The sequence below is a fragment of the Oryctolagus cuniculus genome, chromosome 7 (assembly GCF_051225735.1).
Source record: "Oryctolagus cuniculus isolate XC-2025 breed Fujian yellow rabbit chromosome 7, ASM5122573v1, whole genome shotgun sequence".
NCBI classification, from domain to species: Eukaryota; Metazoa; Chordata; class Mammalia; order Lagomorpha; family Leporidae; genus Oryctolagus; species Oryctolagus cuniculus.
The window spans coordinates 79,593,267-79,614,333 of record NC_142873.1 but is presented as its reverse complement, the minus strand read 5'-3'; positions in this window follow the sequence as shown (position 1 = coordinate 79,614,333).

The following is a 21,067-nucleotide window of genomic DNA, read 5'->3' as shown; positions in this document are numbered from 1 at the left end:
CCGGATCTCTTCAGGGACCTGGGGCTGGGAGGGGTGGGGAGGAGGGTCTGCCACCATGCCTCATCTCTAAAACCTCCACACCCCCAAACTCTTCTCCGACCTCTCCCTTCATGACTCAGTTCTGTGTGAACATCCTTTTATCATTTTTTAAAGACAAGATTTCATTTTTTAAAAGATTTATTTATTTATTTGAAAGTCAGAGTTACACAGAGAGAGAAGGAGAGGCAGAGAGGTCTTCCATCCTCTGGTTCACTCCACGGTTGGCCACAACAGCCAGAGCTGTGCCGATCCAAAGCCAGGAGCCAGGAGCTTCTTCTGGGTCTCCCATGTGGGTGCAGAGGCCCAAGGACTTGGGCCATCTTCTACTGCTTTCCCAGGCCATAGCAGAGAGCTGGGTTGGAAGTGGAGCAGCCGGGACTTGAACTGGCACCCATATGGGATGCCGGCACTGCAGGTGACGGTGTTACCTATTATGCCACAGCACTGGCCCCATCAGTTCTGTGTGAACATCCTGACATTCAGCTGCTCCTGGAGTTGCTAGCACACCACAGCCCAGATCACAGAGCATTCTTCTCATCGTTATGCCAACAGCTCTGAAGTTCATGATATTGACTGATAAGGTCCAGGAGTGCTCCTTGAGACAGCCCGGCCCCACACTTTCCTTCTCTCATCTGCTGTCTTCAAGTGCTGACATCTCTGTCGACACTGACTCCCTAGGTGACGTCATCCACGTGGGTGATTTACATGTGCAGAGACAACAGCCCTCACACTTGTGTCTCTTGCCTGGACCTCACCCCTGAACTGCAGACTCACACGTCCCACTGCCCACTCACTTCTCTGTCGGGACTTGGCGACACAACTCTTGACTTGCCCGCTTTCCTTAGAGTTCTTCATTCTTCCAGTCGCTCAGCCCCGAGACCTTAGAGACATTTTTGACTGGTCTCTGTCTCTCACATCCCACTTCCCATCTGTCAGCAAATCTCATCATTCCAGAATCCACCCCCGTCTCACCCTCTCCACCTGGCCGCCCGCCTCCTCCTAGCCACAGTGCCTGGATTAGTGGCTTAGTCCCTGCAGCTGAGCAGGGGTCCTCTGGGCTCCTGAAAAGTGGGACTATAGCCACTCCTGTGTGCCCATTGCTCTGAGCCTTGTGGTCCCTTCTTCTACCATTTGGCCCAGCAGTTTTCATATTTCTTTCTGCTTTTATTTTCATTTGGAAGGCAGAGTTACAGAGAGAGAGGGAGAGACAGAGAGTGAGAAAGAGAGAGGTCTTCCATCTGTTGGTTCACTCCCCAAATGGCTGCAATGGCCGGAGCTAGGCCGATCCGAAGCCAGGAGCCAGGACCTTCTTCCTACTCTCTCACATGAGTGGCAGGGGTCCAAGTCCTTGGGCCATCTTCCACTGCTTTTGTAGACCATTAGCAGGGAGCTGGATTGGAAGTGGAGCAGCCGGATTTGGACTGGATGCCAGTGCCGCAGGCAGTGGCTCTACCTGCTGTGCCACAGCGCCAGCCTCCAGTTTGCATTTTTCTACTTCACTTAATTTGTACCATTGCATTCTCTGAGCAGCAGCAATGATAGCACTGTGGCCCAGGGTCCCTGCCAGGATGCAAGGGGTAGGCATATGGGACGCTGCTGGGGGTGCCCACCTCCCATATTGGTGTCTCTGGGTTCAGGTCCTGGCTCCACTCTGGATTCAGCTTCTTGCTGATGCAGACCCTGGGAGGCAGTAGATGACGGCTCAAGTGCTTGATCCCCGCCACCCACGTGGGAGATCTGGAATGAGTTAGGGGGTCCTGGTTTCAGCCTTGCCTAGCTCTGGCTGTCGCCAGCAATTGGGGAATAAATCAGGAGATGGAGGATCTCTGTCTGTCTGTCTGTCTTTCCAATAAGTAAGCTTTTTGTTGCTGTTGTTTTGTTTTGTTTTAAAGCTCCTGCATTATAGAATGTTCCATACTAGAATAGCCTGTGGTGAGAGACTCCAAGGAGGACCCGTGATGCTGCCTCCTGGTCCTCATGCTCTGGTGTAAGCCCTCCCCAGGGTGGCATCCAGACACGTCTGAGATGCACGCACTTATGTGACATGAGGTTTAACGTGTGTCTTGTGAGAGGACTCTCCCTTGCTGGTTTTGAAGAAGCAAACTCCATGGTGGGAGCTGTGGAAAGGAGGGAGCCATGTGGTGAGGTGCTGAGGGTAGATCAGACACAGTCAGCAAGAAGCTGGGGCCGTCAGCTGGGCAGTCGGCCAGGGCCTAATCCTGCCCACAACCACATATGCTTGGAAGTGGGTCCTTCTCCAGTTGAGCTTTGAGGTAAGATGTCAGCCTGTGCTGACACCTTGACTGGAGCCCCGTGGAGCCCCGTAGAAGGACCCAGCAAAGAAACTGTGGGAAAATAAAGTTGTGTTGTTTCATGCCACCAAGTTTGGGGTAGGCTTATTATGCAGCAATAGGGAAGTAATACACTTTCTCTTACCTACTCAAACGTTCTGCCCGTGTGCCTTACCTCGATCTAGCTCTTAGGACCAGGCTCCCAGACTCCACCAGCACATATCAGCCAGGCTCTGCAGCTCCTTCCTCCTCTCAGAAGGTTGGCACTTCCCCAGCTGGGCTACACTGTGACTCCATCCTAACTTGGTTTAATACGCAGGAAATTGACTGCTGCCACCTGCCACGAGTCATGGGGTCTTCAGAGTCAGACTGCCAGTGAGTGATTCAGTTCCAATTCCCACTTTGGAGCCTGCTTCCTGTGACCCCTTCCCCATCTCCGTGGTAACAACCCAGCCAGGACAGAGGTTGACTTGCTGGAGATTCGCTGGGAACTGTGTTCAATACAAGCACTTGCTCGGAGGGAGGGAAGCAGGGTGAAGCTGAAGGAGGAGGAGTTGACCTGCAAGGCGGTTGCAACACAAGTGTTGGCAGCTCCTGCAGATGGCTGTGGCACCCAGCTAGCCCTTCTGCATGGTTCTGTGTTGAGGCTGGGACTTGACACTCACTCTTCATCCAATATAGAATGCAGGCTGCTCCCAGGGAGGGTTCCCGCCCTCGGGCAGACAACCCTTCACTGAGGGAAGCAGAGCCAGGATTCCAAGGCACATCCTGGCTCCCACTAACCTCCACACAGCGGTGCTCCTAAGCCTGTCCATCCTACCTCACAATGCTTCAGCTGCATCTCTCACCTTCAGGGTGGGCCTGTTGTGGAACCATGAAACAGAGCTTGAGGTATCTCCAAGCCACACAACCGGCTACAGGGCCACCACGTTGATCCTCACCATCTGAGAGCCGCTTGAGACACGATCCTAAACGGTTCCATGGTGCTCAGAGCAGGAAACCCAGGGACAAACTGGGCAAACCTCAGTGGGCTGCACACTGCTAGCCAATGCCTGTGCCACCTAAGCAGCACAAGCAGGGAGCTGAAGCTACGGCCCAGATGAATTGAAGAGAACAGAGACAACCGGTGACCTGGGGGTTGGTCTCCCCAGAGGGACTGGCTCACCTGTCTTCACTGCTTCTTCCCCACCCTGATCCCAAGCCCCCGCCTAACTCACTCACTAGGAGTCGTCCTCATTTTGTGGCTTTGGACACCACTTTGATGATGCAGCTTTTTGATACTGCCTGATGATTCCAGATTTGTGTCTTCAGCTCAGCTTGCTCCCCGGAGGGCCCAGCCTGGATGTGTCTTTGAAGCGCACCCAAAATCTGGCCCTTTATTCCCAGTTCCGCTGCCACCATCCTGGTCTACACCACCGTCATCTCTTATCGGTACTATTGCCAGAGCTATGAAAATGATGCCCTCGTTTGGTTTCTTCTTTCCATTGATCCCTGTAGAGTGTTGGATCACATCCTTCTGTGGTCCAGCACTTTCCAATGCCTCCCGCAGAATAACACCCCAAACTTTGCCATGATTGGCAGACTACCCGATGTGGTATGCCCCAACCTTTCCACCCCCATCTCTTACTCTTCTATGTCACCTTCTCTTTATTTCTCTGCAACTATTATGGCCACATTGCTAGTCATCAACACTCCAAAAGTGTTGCTGTCCCTCTGGCCTTCTTTCCTCAAGGATATTTATAGAGCTCCTCTCACGCTCTGTTTTTTAGACTCAGCTCCAACGTTCTCTGTTTGAGTGCCCTCTCCAAGTTTCAAAAAGACCGTTCTTACCAGCCGAGCTTAAAACAGGTGCCACCCCTACCTTATCATTCTCTATCAGTCACTCCCCCCTTCTCTGTTTTCCTGCATATTATTTGTTTCTTTGATATTCTCCCCACCCCTAGAATGTAAGTTCAATGAAAACAGGTCTACCAAAGGCAGATCTGCTGTCCCCAGTGAGCACTCAGTGGACACCTGCTGCAAGAATAAATCAATAAATGAGTGAACTGCCATGGCAGAGATGTGGCCCGGCAGGTTTACTTCCAGGTTCTTGGAAAGTGCTCTGCGAAAAGCCAGGAGCAACAGGTAACGGTAGGAACTAGTGTATTGCCTACTTCTTTTTTTTCAGTTTGAGGATTTCCCATTCTCTATTTGTTGTTGTCTAATCATCCATTCAAAATACAATTGTAAAACCTCATGGCTTCTATCCAGACCAAAGGGTTTATGACACGGTACAACCAAACCTCATTATCCATTTCCCAAACACACAACCGCATCCACACCCACACTTAGCCTTAGCAAACAAAGTCCTCATAGAACACATGAAGCCAACCAAATATGTAAAAATCTATATTTACAAAAAGATTAGGAGGTGTTTATTCCTATCATAAAAGGATCTTTTGCTTTGGAAAAGGATTCACCACAGGAATCTTTTCAATTACTAGTTTACCAAATCAATTTAAAATAGCACTTGGCTTCAAGCATCTCCCTTAGAAGAAAAGAAAGAAGGCTATATTTATCAAATACCCACATGTTCCAGTCACTGGGCATATACAATTGGCCTATTTTATTTAATCCTGATACTCTACAATATAGTGAGTTATACCCAGGCTCTATGGAGTTCATTTATATCTTTGGAATTTCTTTGAAATTTACAAACCAAAGGCAGGCATTTTGCATAAGGGTTAATATGTCACTTGGGATGCCTGTAGCCCACATTAGGGTGCCTGGGTCTGAGTCTTGGCTCTGTTTCGAACTCTAGCTTCCTACTACTGTGCATGCTGGGGTGCAGCAAGTAATGGCTCAAGTAATAGGTCCCTACCGTCCATGTGGGAGACACAGATTCAGTTCGAGTCTCCTAGCATTTGGAGGGTGATCCAGTAGTTGGAAAGTCTCTCTCTCTCTCTCTCTCTCTCTGTCTTTATGCTTTCCAAATAAATGAAAATAAAGAAATAAAGAAATTTACAAGCCATTGCATTCTTTCTAAGGAAAAAATACGAAAGACATAGCACTCCAGGGTATTTTAGTTTTAGGAAACATAGATTTTACATACATCAAAACACTCAATGGAGCAATTTCCATCTCCAGCCATTGTGAAATAAGTAGCAACAGACTAATCTTCCTATTGTAAACAACTATTTTTTTAAAAAAGAAAGTTTTATTTATTTATTTGAAAGGCAAAGTTACAGAGAGAGAGAGAGAGAGAGAGGAGAGAAGGATAGGGGAGGGGGGAGGAGAAGAGGGGGGAGGAGAAGAGAGAGAGAAATCTTCCATCCACTGGTTCATTTCCCAAATGGCTAAAGTGTCCAGGGCGGGGCCAGGCTGAAGCCAGGGGCCAGGAGCTTCTTCCAAGTCTCCCACAGGGATGCAGGGGCCCAAACACTTGGGCCAGCCTCCACTGCTTTCCACGGCACATTAGCAGGGAGCTGAATCCGAAGCAGAGCAGCCAGGACTCAAACAACACAGCACTGACCCCCATGTAAACAACTCTTAAACTGGAAAAAAAGATGTATGAAATAATTGTTTTCAGATTTTAGACAGCACTGTGATTTCTGGAAGATAAGCCCCTAAGTCTGCCTGGCTTTGGCTTTTTCCCTGGAGGCACTGCACTTCTGTGGTCTAGGAGGGGTGCTCAATCAGAGAGCAGCCCTCGTATTGAGCCAAGACGACAGAGATGGGAGTTTAGGAACAGGGAGGTGGTTAGAATGTGTGGATAAGGCAGTGTGGTGAGGGAAACTCTGCAGGGAAAGAGCTTGAGACATTTACTTAGAGGGCCCCAGGAGTCTTGGGCGAAACCTTAGGACTCAATGGATCTGGACAGAAAACAATGACCAAGGGAAGGGCGGCCGCGAGGATGCTGTGAGCTAAACCACTACTAAAACTCACATGGGCTAGACGACATCAAGTTTCGGAGCAGTTAGCTGGGGAGGTCTCACTGAACACTGCTTGCAGTCAGTAGAAAGCTCAGGAAGGCCCGCCTTAGGAGGGGACTAATCTAACCTTAGAATAAAGGCTACCCTAGGAAAGGCTACTCTAATAAGGCTTAAAAACAATTCCTGAAATGACTAAGTTGATCCACAAGTCAGTTAACTGCCTGCTAAGACCAAACTTGACATCGTATTAAACAAGACAATAAAACTCAGAATTCCATGATGTACACTTAACAGTGTGTAACATTCCACTAAAAAATTATCAGCTTTTTGAACAAACAGGAAATGTGACCCACAATGAGGAGAAATATCAGTCAACAGAAACTGATACTCCAAATGTTTTATCTGCAATATGGCTCAATATTTGCTTTTAGAAATAAGAACTCATTAGTAAGCAGATAAATGATATTCTAGTTATTTTGCTTAAAAGTCAAAAAAGTATGACACTTTTAAAAAATGTTTATTCTACTTTTTAGAAAAGCTTATGTTCCAAATGGAAAACATGGAACCTTTAAAGCGGTAAGTTTCATGTTTCTACAAATAACTCCTGAATTATGTGAATTCTTTGCAGCTTGGAAGAATTATCATGCCGTGTGGGACCATGGCGATCACCTGTGTCTTACTTGGGAGATGAGAACACCGAAGCCCGAGGCTTGCTTGGTGCATATCACAGGAGTGATCACTGAGCCAGGTTAACGCCCGAGGCTACACGTTTTCCACGCTGCTTCTAGAGCTGTCTTGTTCATTTGAAATCCCCACAGTATCGTTGCTGATTTGTGATGGAGAGCTCCAGCCTAGCCACTGGACAGAGAGCCATAAGTAAGTTGGATCAGACCCCTCACTCATGGGACAAACATTACAATGGGAAAGATGCGCAATAAGCCAGAAAACAAATTGTAACAATTCCATAATTCCAGATTGGGAGGAATACTCAAAAAGGAAATAGAGAGCCATTGGAGGTGGGATAGGGTGTCTGATTTTTTTGTGCGGTGAGAAGTCTTCTCTAAGGAGGTAACATCTGCCTTGAAGACTGAATGATGATAAAGAGACAGCCATACGACAACCATGGGGGAAATAGTCCCAGGGACAGGGAGAGCAAGTGCTAAGGCCCTGAGCTGGAAATGAGCTTCTCATGGCCACGGTGACAGGGAGCGGTAAGGGGACTAGAGACGCATCCTGACCTACTGCTCATTCGCTGTATTGCTTAATTTAGTGTAAGTGACCACTAAAGGCCCCGCCAGGCTCTGACATGGTATAGTGCTCTGATTGTATTGACATGTTCAATGCGACAGTATAAGCAGGTGCCATGCAGAAATTCAGACGTAACACAATGCTTAGGTATGGTGCACTGAGAGAAGGGCGGACTTTGAAATCTGCTGTATTCATTTGGATTCACACGTATAAAACACTGGCTTAGACAATTTCTGTGGGAGATTATTATAGTCTGTTTATTGATAAAAGTAAACATATGAGGGCACTTTAGAAAGTCTGTGGAAAGTGTAATTAAAAGGTAGATTTAAAAAAAGGCTAGTTTATTTTGAAATCCATGCATTTGGGGGATCTTCAAAAAGTTCATGGAAAATGCGTGTTATGAAAAAAAATTATGCCTGGCAGTCCTACTTCTGGGTCTTTTCCTTGAGATATGTCTGCACACAAACCAAAGGGGCTATATATTGGGGCCAGCACTGTGGCATAGTGGGTAAAGCCACCGCCTGTAGTGCCGGCATCCCATATTGGTGCAGGTTCGAGTCCCAGCTGCTCCACTTCCAATCCAGCTCTCTGCTGTGGCCTGGGAAAGCAGCAGAAGATGGCCCAAGTCTTTGGGCCCCTTCCCAGCATGGGAGACCAGGAATAAGCTCCTGGCTTCAGATTGGCCCAGTCCTGGCCGTTAAGACCATTTGGGGAGTGAACCAGCAGATGGAAGACCTCTTTCTCTGTGCTTCTGCTTTTCAAATAAATAAATGTTTTTTAAAAGGCGGGGGACTATACATGAAGCTACTCTTTTTTTTATTTATTTAGTTTTTTTTTTTTTTAACAGATAGAGTTAGACAGTGAGAGAGACAGAGAGAAAGGTCTCCTTCCATTGGTTCACCCCCCAAATGGCCACTACGGCCAGAGCTACGCCCCCCAAATGACCGCCACAGCCGGCGCTGCGCCGATCCGAAGTCAGGAGCCAGGAGCCCCTTTCTAGTTTCCCATGGGGGTACAGGGGCCCAAGCACTTGGGCCATCCTACACTGCATTCCCGAGCCACAGCAGAGAGCTGGACCGGAAGAAGAGCAACCATGACTAGAACCCAGTGCCCACATGGGATGCCGGTGCCGCAGGCAGAGGATTAACCAAGTGAGCCACTGTGCCGGCCCCGAAGCTACTCATTTTTAATGGCAAGAGATAAAACAAGTCAAATGTGCACTGAAAGGAATAAGTTAAATAAATTATAAGTCCCCAAAGTAGAATGCTATATGGCTGAAAAAGGAATGACAAACTTTTCTGATACGGAAACAAAATATATTATGAGAAAAGTAAAATGCAGAATAACATGTACGATGGGCTGCCACTGTGTCTGAAGGGGGCAGAGGAGAGATTCTTTGATGCTTTCATTTACTTTAAGGAACAAAGCAGGCTAATGAAAGTGATTCCCTAAGAGGAATAGAACAGGTAGACACAAGCGTAGGTGGAGGAGCAAGACTTACCAAAATGTAGACTTTGGGGGGCTGGGGGCTCGGCCAGCAGCTCAGATGCTGCATTCTGCACCACAGTGCCTGGGTTTGATCCCCAGCTGCTGACTGTGATTAGCTCCTGCTAATGTGGACTGTGGGAGCCAGCAGCGATTGCTGAGTAGGTGAGCCCCTGCCACCCCCACACAGAACTGGATTGGGTTTCTGGCTATGGACTCGGGCCTGGCCCAATCCCAGTCACTGCAGGCATTTGGGGAGAGAACCGGTAGATTGGGGAGGTCTGTCTGTCTTTCAAATAAACACACTTGTAGAAGTATATATATATATTTTTTTGACAGGCAGAGTGGACAGTGAGAGAGAGAGAGACAGAGAGAAAGGTCTTCCTTTTGCCATTGGTTCACCCTCCAATGGCCGCCGCGGCCCGCATGCTGTGGCCGGCGCACCACGCTGATCCGATGGCAGGAGCCAGGAGCCAGGTACTTCTCCTGGTCTCCCATGGGGTGCAGGGCCCAAGCACTTGGGCCATCCTCCACTGCACTCCCTGGCCACAGCAGAGAGCTGGCCTGGAAGAGGGGCAACCGGGACAGAATCCGGCGCCCCGACCGGAACTAGAACCCGGTGTGCCGGCGCCGCAAGGAGGAGGATTAGCCTAGTGAGCCACGGCACCGGCCGAAGTATATTTTTAAAAAGCATTTACACTTTTACACGTGTGGAGTGTATGTTCATTCGAAATTTTAAAAAAGTCAGACTGAGATGAATAAACCAGAAAACCTGCAGATTGAGCTACGAATTTCCTTGATAAAGAGATGGAATTTATTCTAAGTGCAATGGGAAGTTGTTGACGGGTTTTAAACAGACGATTGACAGATCCAACACGCTTTCAGGAGAGTGCTCGAGCAGCCAAGTGGGAAATAAATCGTAGCCAGGCGAGGACACAGGGCAGGAGGGCAACTTAGAGGAGGACGGCGGAGGTGAGGGAGGGGAAAGCAGTCCGGGAAGACAAGTCGGCCAGACAGTGCTAATGGATTGGTTGCGGGGTGACTTGAGCCTTGGTGTGGATGGTGGTGTGTCCAGGGCTCAGACAATGGTAAAATAATTTTCAGCCAGGGCGACTCACAGAATTCATGGACGAGATTGTCAAAAGTGGGGTGAGGGATGCTAGGATCTGAAGAGAGGGCGCAAGGCATCCCCAGTGCAGAGGTGGGCCTGGAGCCAGCAGGGCCGGGGCCGGAGGGCCGGGAGAGTGCTGCCCGGGGGGGCAGTTGGATCTCTCTCCCAACAGCCGCTCTGGGTTCCCTCCATTGTGGCTCTGCTCAGACCCAGCAGCATGGAGTGACTTGAAACCAAATCCTTGGACCGTCTTCTGTTAACTGTTCCCTACACTTCCTGTGACGGTTTCCTTGCTGTAATGGAAGCATTTCTATTACATGCATAGGCGTTCTGAGAAATACAGTAAAAATGAAAAATCAACCAGCCAGACTGGGGAGTGTCTGGCTGGGCTAGAGACATGTTGGGTTGTCCTCTCCTGGTACAACAACTGAATGACCTTTTGGTTCGCTCGCTTCATGGGAGGGTGGGAAGCGGGGATTTCCCTGGAGTCCTGGCTGGATGCCCCGACAGGTGCTCCTACTCTCCGGGCTAACTGGTGGGTAGAGAAGTATTTTCCTTTCACCCCTCCCCTTGGCTGAGGAAAGAATCGGTAACAGAGACCCTGATGAAAAGCCTCCTCTGTAGGTTCTGTGCTTGTTTCAAAGGAGGAGCACTCCAGGAGCGTGTGTTCCTGGAGTGAAGATTGTAGACGCCCTGTTCCCACATTTGGGGTAGGTGGTTATCATTTGTGTTGGGTTTAAATAATAATAACCCAATCTTCTGCCTCCCTACATCTCCCCTCCACCAAACAGAATGCATGTGGTTCCCCCTCCTTTTTTTTCTCTCTGCATTCTCTGTAGGAATTCAGTCATTGGCAGTTTGTGATCTGGGACCAGGAACAGACCAGTAAATCTGCTGCATGCAAATCACTTGCCATGGCTTTCAGCTTTGGATGTTTGATTGGTCAAGTACAAGGAAGACAGCTGGGCCTTTGAGCTGAGGAAGGCTTTTTTTCCCTTGCCTTTTCCTCCTTTGCTTGTGTAGGTGTTGTGCCTTGGGCTTGTGAAAGGGTCATCAGTTCTGCTGCTCGTGCACACATACAAAAATATGGGCCACATGTTAATGAAGTGGAATCAGAGGAGCTCTCGCTCTAGTTCTCTCTCTCAATAAATATGAGGGTTTTTTTAAAAAAAAAAAAAAGGAGGAAAGTGACAGAGATGTGAGTGTGTGCGCATGTGCGTGTCCTCCCAACCATGTCTTTTTTTTTTTTTTTTTTTTTTTGACAGGCAGAGTGGATAGTGAGAGAGAGAGAGAAAAAGGTCTTCCTTTTGCCATTGGTTCATCCTCCAATGGCCGCCGCGGCTGGCGCGCTGCGGCCGGTGCACCACCACGCTGATCCAAAGGCAGGAGCCAGATGCACCCACTGCCTTCCCGGGCCACAGCAGAGAGCTGGCCTGGAAGAGGGGCAACTGGGACAGAATCCGGTGCCCCAACCGGGACTAGAACCCGGTGTGCCGGCGCCGCTAGGTGGAGGATTAGCCTAGTGAGCCGCGGTGCTGGCCCTCCCAACCATGTCTTTTTAAGTCAAGGGAGAGTTCACTTCAGTCCTGTGTTCACCTTTAGAGTTTTTGCTTCCTTCGTAAATGAATTCTCAGAAATAGCAAATGGAGAAAGCTATTAAAAGCTAATTTGAGCCATGACCTTCTGAGGAAGAGGAGGCAAAGTCATACGAGGATGACCTTTATTTTGTGTGAAATCAAATCTACATCAAGTGCAGTGCTCAGTTCTTCTGAAAAAACTGAGATCTGAGATGGAAATTTTGAGACAAAGGCAGAATATAGGCCGAAACTTAAACTTTAGGTTGTCAATGATATTATAAGAATGCATCCGGCCTTTTCCTCATTTTCAAATAAATTGCATTAGGAAAGGGCAATGCTATAGGTTTGGCTCATTTTGAAACAAAAGATTTTTTAAAATGACATTTGAGAAGATTTCTTCACTTCACAGACTCACTATAACCATTCACAAGTGGCAGGAAGAAACTAACACTTTATAAGTGATGTCTGATTAGCTAATACTAATTTTTCTGTTAACGTTGATGGGAGGGAGGAAGAACAGCAGCAGAAAAGCATCAAGGATACCAGAAGGAACCAGGAAGTCTGGAATAGACTAACACTGATCTGCTTTTCAATTACCAGACAACTCTTTCTCTACATTTTTCTTTTTTTGGAGTAAAGGTGAAAAATCAGGATCTTTTAAAAATCAAAATCAAACAGCTCCTTAACTCTTGTTTCTTTTTAAGGAATTTATTAATACATTAGATTCTCAGGGTCACAACAAATGCATTATAAATAACCACAACACAATTCTCATCAATTCTCATGTTAATGTGATATTATTAATGCAAAGAGAACAAATTATGTGTAGTTCAGAAATACAGTCCTAAGACCATAATGATACTTGCCTCCCCTCTTTCTTAAGTTTTGAGATAGCACTTTTAATTTACATTAAAGTCAAAGACTTATTACTTTACTAAATAGAGTTCAACAAGCAAGTTAAGACAACAGTTCAGCAGGAATATAGGCAAGGCCTTTAAACAATTATCAAATGAAAAGATGTCCATTTCACATGTACAGTAAAATTTAAAATAATCACAGGTCATTAAAACTATGGTAGTATTAATCATCTGTTTGATACAAATATAAAAAAAGTTTGACAAAATTATATTTGCAGCAATATTGATACGCACAGACATTTCTTTCTTGTTTTGTTTTTGATTTTTGAATTTTTTTCTTTTTTTCATTTTAGCTCCCACATATAAGGGAGAATATGTGGTATTTGTTTTTCTGGGTCTAGCTTACTTCACTACTGTCATTCAGTTGCATCCATTTTGGTGCAAGTGGTAGAATTTCATTGTTTTTTTTTATAGCTTGATGACATTCCAGTGTGTGTGTGTGTGTGTGTGCATGTGTATCACATTTTTCTTGAATGTACCCATTCATCTGATGATGGACACCATGGTTGATTCTGTATTTTGGCTATTATGAGCAGTGCTAAATGAACATGGTGGTACAGATATCTCTTTGATGAGTTCATGTATTTTAGGATATCCAGATTACAGGATCATATGGCAAGTCTATTTCTAGTTTTATAAGAAATCACTACACTATTTTCCAGTGGCTGCACTAATTTACATTTCCACCAACAGTGTGTAAAAGTTCCCCTTTCTCCACATCCTTGCCTACATTTGTTACTCTGACTTCTGGATCATAGCCATTCTGACAGGGGTGAGGTGATACTGTGGTTTTGATTTGTGTTTCCCTGCTGACCTTTTTATATATATTTGTTGGCCATTTGTATTTCTTCTTGTGAGAACTGTCTATTGAGGTCCTTTGCACACTAGATTGGTTGTTTTTTTGTTGTTGAGCTTTTGAATTGTTGATATATTCTGGATCTTACCTTTGTTGGATAAGTAGCTTGCAAATATTTTTCACCATTCCACTGGATGCATCTTCGCTCTGTTAATTGTTTCATTTGCTGTGCAGAAGCTTCTGAGTTTTATATAATCTCATTTGTCTAGTTTTGCTTTTATGGCCTGTACTTTGGGGATCTTATCCAAGAAGTCATCACATTCAGCAATGTCTTGAAATGTTTCCCCTACATTTTCTTCCAGTCACTTCCTAGTCTTAGGTCCTAAATTTAGACCTTTGCTCTATCTTGAGTTGATTTTTTTAAGATTTATTTATTTATTTGAAAGGCAGAGTTGAGTTACCGAGAGGCACAGAGAGAGGAGAGAGAGAGAAAGACACAGAGTTATCGTCCATCCATTGGTTCACCCCCCAAATGGCTGCAATAGTCAGAGCTGGGCCAACCTGAAGCCAGGAGCCAGGAGCCAGCAGCTTCCTCTGGGTCTCCCACATCGGTGCAGGGGCATAATTACTTGGGCCATCTTCCACTGCCTTTCCAGGCATATTAGCAGGGAGCTGGATCAGAAGTGGAGCAGCCGGGTCTCTAAGTGGTGTCCATATGGGATGCCAGCATTGCAGGCGACAGCCTTATCCTCCATGCCACAATGCCAGTTCCCAATCCCATAGGTTTTGATCTGTTGTGTTTTCATTTTAATTTATTTCAAGAATGTTTTTAATTTTCTTTTTAATTTCTTCAATGACCCATTGGTTATTCAGTAACATGTTGTTTAATTTTAACGTTCTATTGTTCTTGCTGTTAGTTTCTAGTTTTAGTCATTTGTGATCTGACAAGATACATGGTATGATTTAAATCTCTTTCAATTTACTGAGACTTGATTTGTGGCTTAACGTATGTTCTGTCCTAGAAAATGTTCCATGTGCTGATGAAGAGAATTTGTGTTCTGTAGGCATTGGGTGGAATGGCTTGTAAATGGCTGTTAGGCCCATTTGCTCAATAATACGGTTCAACTCCAGTGAATCTTTGTTGATTTTCTGTCTGGATGATCTGTTCATTGATGAGACTGGGGTGTTGAAGTCACCCACTATTATTGTATTGGAGTTTATTTCTCCCTTTATGTCTAATAGTATTTCTGTATGTATCTGGGGAGTCTTGTGCTGGGTGCATACATATTTATTATGTCTTCTTGCCAAATGAATCCTTTTATAAATATGCAATGTCCTTCTTTGCCTCTTTTTACAGTTTTTGATTTAAAGCCTGTTTTATCTGATTTGAGTATAGCTACTCCTGTTCATTTTTGGTTTCCATTTGCCTAGTATATGTTTTTTCAGCCCTTCACTTTCAGTCTTGCGTATCCCATATCCTTATTTGTGAACTGAGTTTCTCGTATGCAGCATATGGTGGGGTCTTCAATTTTTTTAAGATTTATTTATTTATTTGAAAGTCAGAATTAGAGAAAGAGAGGGAGGGACAGAGAGGCAGAGAGATCTTCCATCCTCTGGTTCACTCCCTAGATGGCCACAACGGCCAGGGCTGAGCCAGGAGCTTCTTCCAGGTCTCCCATCTGGGTGGCAGGGGCCCAAACACTTGAGCCATCTTCTGCTGATTTTCCCAGGCCATTATCAGGGAGCTGGATTGGAAGTGGAACAGCTGGGACACAACCTGGAGCCCATATGAGATGCTGGCATCGCAGGGGGCATCTTTACCCACTATGCCGCAACGCTGGCCCCTAGTTTTGGTTCTTTTTTGCATTCAGTCAATCTAAATCTTCTGGATAGGGAATTTAATCCATTTACATGAAAGCTTGGTATTGATAGATAAGAACGAACACCTACTATGTTGTTGATTGGTTGCTAATTCTGCCTACTCTGTTGGTGAATTTGGTGGTTACCACGTGCTTTCATGATGTTTAGTTCTAATACTGAACTCCCTTCAGAATTCATTGTAAGCGTGGTCTCATGGATGTGCCCTGAACCCAGCTCCGTTCCTCCGAGGTGACCACAAGGTATACAGGAGATTTTACATCGGCGTCCATGAGGAAACAGGGACGGAATAGAGGCAGGTTCTTCCTGGGTCCCACCGGGCAGCTCCATGTGGGTCTGAGGAAATTGGCACTGATTGTTACAGTCCTGCAGGGGTGTGCTCTCTGCCCCAGAAGTTGCCCTCACTCTGGCTCTGGTCATTTCTGGTAGCCGCCGCCCAGCTCTCTACAACCAACCGAGTCCTGGGCTCTGTGGGCATGGGGAGGGGAATGAGTCACTCAGACCCCAGTCAGTGCCCCGGCTGGAGTTGAAGCAGGGCACTGTGGAATTCTCCCTCAGCTAAAGCGGCTGGTGGCGGTGCACACAGCAACTTCTCCCCACCCCGATGGGAAGATGGTGACTCTCGGCTGGCAGAGTGTCCTCCTCCCTCGCTGCCCCACGGGATCTCTGTCCTGTTCTGTCTGTTCTCCACTGACAATGCCCGTCAGCCCCCCTGGACACGTGGTCCTTCCTTTGCTTTTTTTGTATCCTTCTGTGGCTGAGGTCATCTTGGATCACTAGCTCCCCAACTTTTGTTTTTTAAGATTTATTTATTTATTTGAAATGCAGAGTGACAGGGAGAGAGAGAGAGAGAGAGAGAGAGAGAGAGAGAAAGAAAGAGATCCACAGAGAGAGAGGGAGCTTCTATCTGCTGGTTCATTCTCCAAATGGCTGCAACAGCCGGTGCTGGACCAATCTGAAGCCAGGAGCCAGGAGCTTCTTCTGAGTCTCCCATGTGGGTGTAGGGGCCTTAGCACTTGGGCCATTTTCTACTGCTTTCCCAGGCCATTAACAGGGAGCTGGGTTGGAAGTGGAGCAGCCAGGACTAGAACTTGTGCAGGGTAGGCCATGAATTATATTTTTGGGACCATGAACTTTTTAAAGAATCGAATGAAAACTATGACTTCTCTCGTGTTTAGATCCTGATGAATTAGACCTGTTTCTGGACGCTCAGCTTACCTGTTTGAGTAATCAATTTAACTGTGCCTATACTCACATCATATTATTTTTATTACATGAGTTTAGACTAAATTTTGTTATCTGCTAAGACCAGACCACCCTCACTACCTTTTTGAAGAAAAACAGAATTACTGGGAAATGGATCATTTTTTCTTTGTTTGTTTGAAAGGCAGAGAGAGAGAGTCAGAGAGAGACAGCAAGATCTTCAGTGTTCTAGCTCACTTTCTAAAAATCCCCGCAAGGCAGGGCTGAGCCAGGCCAAAGCCAAGAGGCAGGAACTCAGCGTGGTTTTCCCACATGGATGGCAGGGACCCACGTACCTGAGCCGTCCCCTTCTGCCTCCAGGATGTGCACTGGCAGGAAGCCGGCTCGAAACCAGAGCAGCTGGAACTCTCAAGAGGCACTCCTCGGGCAGTGCTCCAATACCCCACATGGCAGCTCCAGGGCTGCGCCTGGATGAACTGTTAAAGAAGAGCTTCCACGAGAACTCAACAGTCATCCGCAAGAAAACACACACACATTCCTCCCTTCCTCTCAATCACAGGCGTATGGATAAAGATGTAAATTTTAAAAACACTAGTAGTATCTAGAGTTAGAGAGCTTCTAAGCAAGACTGGAAACCTAGAGGTCAGAAGGAAAAAATATGCATATAATATTAAATAAAAATTGACACTTTTGCCTTGGCAATTTCCATTATAAATAGGATGAAAAGATAAGGATAGACTAGGAAAGTATTTGTCACATATGACACGTGACACATAATTTCACTAACATAGAAGTTATCAAGAAAAATGCCATCTATTAGAAAAATGGGCAAAGGAAATGGAATTGTACTAAAGTACCTGGAAAAGATCAATAATTATACAATAATAACTTTAAACTCACTGTCAGTTCAGACAAACTCAAACAAAGATACACAAACTCAAACAAAGATACACAATTTTTCTACCATTACATTGGCAAAGTGTAAAAATGTAATGCTGGCAACAAAGAGAGTAGATGATATTTATTAATCAATTATTATACGCTAAGAACTTTATATGTTTTTTTATATAACGTTAAGGAAACAGCTCAGCTAGCAAATGTCAAAGGCAAGATTTAAACCTATGTAACCAGATGCCGGAAGCCCAGGCTTTGTTTCAACATGCCCAGCGTGGCTGAGGAAGCCAGGGAAAAGGCACTTTCATTCGTTGCCTGGGGCAGTGTGATTTGCGAAATCCTTTAGAGAAAGTTATGTGGCAATACTATTAATATTAAAAACGCATTCCCTTTGAACTGCCACCCCAGAAATCAAAGAGTTACCAGCATCTCGGCATTACTTACTCTTCAACTGCTTAGTAGAATTGACCTGTAAAATCTCTTGGACTTGGCAGTGTGTGTTTTCAATTTTGTGTTCTGTTTTGTTGTGAGTTTGATTTTAATTTTTTAAAAATGTATTTGTTTATTTGAAAGTCAGAGTTTGAGAGAGAGAAGTGAGAGAAAGAGAGAGAAAGAGGGAGAGAGAGAGGGAAGGAGAGAGATCTTCCAATCACTGGTTCACTCCCCAAATGGCTGCAATGGCGAGGGCGGCCAGGCTGAAGCCAGGAGCCAGGAGCTTCATTGGGATCTCCCATGTGGGTATTGAGGGCCAAAATACTTAGACCATCCTCCACCGCTTTTCCCAGGCCATTACCAGGGGGCTGGATTGGAAATGGAGCAGCTGGTACCGGGCTGCCACAGGGACCGTGGTCATTGCAGGCAGAGGCTTTACCCAGTATGCCACAACACAGGCCCTGACTTTAATTTCTTACTGGTTATAGATTGTCGCTTGCTGTCTCTTCTTTAACTAGTTGTGGAAAGTTATAATTTTCCCAGGAAACTGTGCCGCTTACTAGGTTTTTGTCCCCCAGTTGCCAATCCACCCTTTTGCACCTGACAATGCTGGAACTGGAGCAAACCACCGACAACTCCAAGTGCTGGTCACCCAGCCCTAAGTATGAGGTTCTTCCTACATCTGTTAGCCCAGTGCTCTCTCTGCACCTGCTCAGCTCTCTCATACCTGCCTCCCCAAGCCCTTCCATTCATTTCTGTTTCTGTCCATCCAGCAGGACCCAAATGGCCCTGACACATTTCCCACGCTGAAGCTTCCTAATTTATTAAAATTCTTTATGGCAATACCTTATTTATTAAATCCCTGCAATATGTCCTGTGTCTTCTCATTCCTAATGAATGTGTTTGCTTTTACTTAATTTTGTCTATTTCCAGCAGTCTTTTAAAGTAATAATTAACTTGCTGTATTGGACACTCTTTCATTTCCAACTTTTCTTTTTTTCCAATATAAGCAACGAACCGCTATAAATTACTCAGGAACTGCTCTTTAGCTGCATGTTTAAACACAGGAGTTTCATTATGTCTCAGTGTGTCGTATCGAGTCTGCTTATCTTCTCATTCCCATATTGAGCTCTCCTCTGAGTCATGAGTTATTTAGAAGTGTTGTAAAACTTCTACATGTATTGAGTATTCAAAAGTTATCCTTTTAATATTGATTTTTAAACTACACTCAGTGAGATTAAATGAATAAAATTAAATTCTGTGAATTTGCTGAGAAACTCACTACAGTCCTAGCAGAGATCAATTTTTATAAATATCGTATATGTCCCAAATTCTCAAATTTGGGAGCACAGAGTTCTATGTCTGTTCATTAGTTCAAGCTTAATTACACTGCTCCGTGTTCAAATCTTCCAGATCCAAATCTTCTTGTTTTATCAACTTGAGAGTGAAATGTTAAAATCTCTTACTGTGAGGATGAAACTGTCACTTTTTCTTCGCTTTAAAGCATTAGAATAGCAGAATGGATATCAACTGCAGTAGACTATCGGTGAAAAACCTGAAAGTAACACTTGCAAGAGTCCATTACTAATGAGTGGGCTGAGTCCACTGTGTGAAGGTTTACGGAGCCTTCAGAAAGCGTGAATTCTGCATCCACTCAGAAGGAGACGTGTCAAGTGAGAAGGCACAGTGCCGAGTGTGTACGTGGTGATCCCATTTAGCAAACACCCCTCCTCCCCGCCCCATGAACATGCTCTGCGATGTTTGACTTTGGAAAAAGACTGTTAACACCAGTCCCCAAACCCCCAGGTGAGCGACTGAGTGAGGGCGTGCGAAAGAGGGCCTGAAAAAAATCTTTATTTCGCCTCCTACAATAGCCTCTTCTACGCTGGCTATTTAAGTCAGTCTACTGTGAAAAGTGACGGTGGGAACACTATGTCAGGATTCCTGATAGATACACCCTGTGAAGACAAGCGAGTGACAAACGTGACCAGTCCATCTTGTTTATCGCAGGGGCATGCACATGTTGGTATGAACATGAAGGAATATCTGGTAACACTAACTCAATCAGTGTTCCAATACCCCGAAGGGAGAATTATGGAGGCCCTTTGGCTGCTCCCTTTGACTGCTATGTGTGTCTATATTATTGACATTCATTATCATACATTCCTGCTGCATGAGAAGTTTTCAAAGTCACAGATGTAACTGCAAAATGGCTATGAATGTGCACATAAAAAACCACCAGCAGCAATAGTGCAGGTGCAACCAATGCCTGACAGGCACGTCCGACACTCTAAAAGCTCATTTCTGAAGCCCCTGGGTTTCCGCCCCAGAAGGTACAGGAGAGCTGAATGGCAGAACATGGACTGTTCGTGTAGCCCCGGTCACTGAGCTGGCTCCAGAGGACGATCTTGGCTTGAAAACTGGCTAGACTCTCATCTGTGACCAGCTCCAACCTCGCGTGAGCAAACTGCTGCTCAAGCCCGGCGTGCTGGGACATGTGCAGGGGCGTGGGGGCTGTCTCTGACCCCAGACCACCAGAGTCGCTAATTCTCAAAAGGGCCAGAGAAGACAGGGATATGGAGTGTGGTTTGTAAAAGCAAATTCAGGAGCTGGCACTTTGGCACAGCAGGTTAAAGCCATGGTCTGCAGTGCCAGCATCCCATGTGGGTGCTGGTTTGAGTTCCAACTGCTCTACTTCACACCCAGCTCCCTGTTACTGTGCCTGGGAAAGCAGTGGAAGATGGCCTGAGTCCTTGGACTCAGAAGACACAGGAGACCCAGATGAAGCTCCCGGCTCCTGGCTTCATGCAGCTATTCTGGGAATGAACCAGTGGATCAAAAATCTCTCTCACTCTCTGCCTTTAAAGTAAATAAATAAATCTTTTAAAAGCATTTTTAAAAAAGCATATTCAGGGGCCGGCACTATGGTGCAACAGGTTAAAGCCCTGGCCTGAAGCGCCGGCATCCCATATGGGCGCCGGTTCTAGTACCAGCTGCTCCTCCTCTGATCCAGCTCTCCACTATGGTCTGGGATAGCAGTACAAGATGGCCCAAGTCCTTGGGTCCCTGCACCCATGTGGGAGACCCGGAAGAAGCTCCTGGCTCCTGGCTTCAGATCGGTGCAGCTCTGGCCATTGCAGCCATATGGGGAGTAAACCAGTGGATGGAAGACCTCTCTCTCTCTCTGTCTCTCCCTCTCTCTGTAACTCTGCCTCTCAAATAAATATTTAAAGAGCATTTTTAAAAAGCATATTCAATGTTCTAATCCAGTCTTTGATAGTAAAA